Source organism: Phalaenopsis equestris, unplaced genomic scaffold, assembly GCF_001263595.1.
Source record: "Phalaenopsis equestris unplaced genomic scaffold, ASM126359v1 Scaffold224177, whole genome shotgun sequence".
Lineage (NCBI taxonomy): Eukaryota > Viridiplantae > Streptophyta > Magnoliopsida > Asparagales > Orchidaceae > Phalaenopsis > Phalaenopsis equestris.
Genome location: NW_018242264.1, coordinates 1,284 through 2,993, shown reverse-complemented (window position 1 = coordinate 2,993; position 1,710 = coordinate 1,284). Strand labels below are relative to the sequence as shown.

Sequence of the window (1,710 nt, the reverse complement as noted above, 5' to 3'; positions counted from 1 at the left end):
GTATGGTTCCTCTTCTTTTTACAAGCTTTATCTAGCTTGTGTACGATCCTCACTGTCAGGGAAAAGTATTACATGCACGCCCACACAACTATGCGTGCAGCTCTGTTTCATAGAAAGAAATAGAGGACTTGGAACGAAGAGCAGACACAATATTTGCTCCACAATCAAACCTAAACATTATTATTATCTTTTATTCAACACGATTCAATTTATAGAATTACTTGATTTTAGAATTATGACTTATTATTTATAGAATTAAATACGTTATCTATTTGCTTAATTATTTATTTAAATCACATAAACATTATTTTCATTATTAACTTCAAAAAATTAATATAAATATACATTAAATGTTACAAATACAAAACTTAAAATTTAAATATTATACTAATAAATATATAAAATTTATGTGATATGTGCCTAATTTTTTTTTTTTCACATTTATGTAGAATTCGTAGTGGAAATAAAATAAAAAATATCCAAAGTCAATTATTTTTTGGTCCGATCCACGTGGCAGTTTGACCAGTCTCCGCCTCCCCGGCTCTATATAACAATGAAGCTCTCGCCATTGATCACCGGAATAGCCAGAAACAGAGAGAAACAGAGAGATCAGATGGCTTCCGACAAGCCGAGGCTGGAGGGGAAGGTAGCCATCATAACCGGCGGATCCCTCGCCCCCCGGTTGCTGCCCCTTCGTCCACTGCGACGTCCGCGACGAACTCCACCTCGCCGCCGCCGTCGACCGCGCCGTCGCCACCTACGGCCGCCTCGACATCTTCTTCAGCAACGCCGGCGTGGTCGGCACAACCAGCGGCATCCTCGATCTCGATCCCGCTGATCTGGACCACGTGCTCGCCGTCCACGTTCGCGGGGCCGCGTTGGCCATCAAGCACGCCGGGCGGGCGATGGTGGCGGCGGGAACGAGGGGGTCGATCATCGCGGCGATCCTCGGGGGGCTCCCTCCGGCGGCCTACACGGCCGCAAAGCACGCGGTTTTGGGTCTTGCGAAGGCGGCGGCGGCGGAGCTTGGGGAGAAAGGGGTGAGGGTAAATTGCGTGTCCCCGTTTTATCTGGCGACGCCGCTGACCTGCACGGCGTTAGGGTTGGAGTCGGCGAAGATGGAAGAGATTTCGTGCGCGGCGGCGAATCTGAAAGGGAAGGTGTTGAGGGCGGAGGACGTGGCGGCGGCGGTGTTATTCTTGGCTTCCGACGAGTCGGGTTTTATAAGCGGGCATAACCTCGTCGTCGACGGCGGTACGACGGCGGTGAACTCCACGGTACCTAAATTGATCGAAGAGTTGTTCGAGTGACGGTTCCGAACGGGAGATTTCATTTAGAATGGAGAAGTTCTAAATTGGATATTTCAATTTGGGAGAAATAATTTTTAGCCACTAATTATGTGCCACGTGTCATGTTGTCTTCAATATTTGTGGTTATTGTAATGAAATTTGAGCTCGTATGTGTTTATTAATTGTTATTATTGTTTGATCTGTGTGCTCGCTGGGCTTAATTGGACGATTAGAATGAAAAGGACTGCAACGTGCCATTTAGGATGATCATTCGCTCGTCCTGACGAGATTTAACGATTATGAGGAAAAGATTACGATGAAGGAGGGCCTGATGAAAAAATAACAGGAGGCTTGTTTGTTTTGCCGCCGTGTGCAATTGTCTAGACTAAAGACAACGAGGCCAAAGCCAACTTAGCATGCA

General features: G+C 46.3%; 1 pseudogene; it reads left to right on the top strand.

Moving 5' to 3' along the window:
- Positions 1–585: 585 nt before the first annotated feature.
- On the top strand, positions 586–1,500 carry LOC110037731 (annotated as a pseudogene).
- Positions 1,501–1,710: the final 210 nt, after the last annotated feature.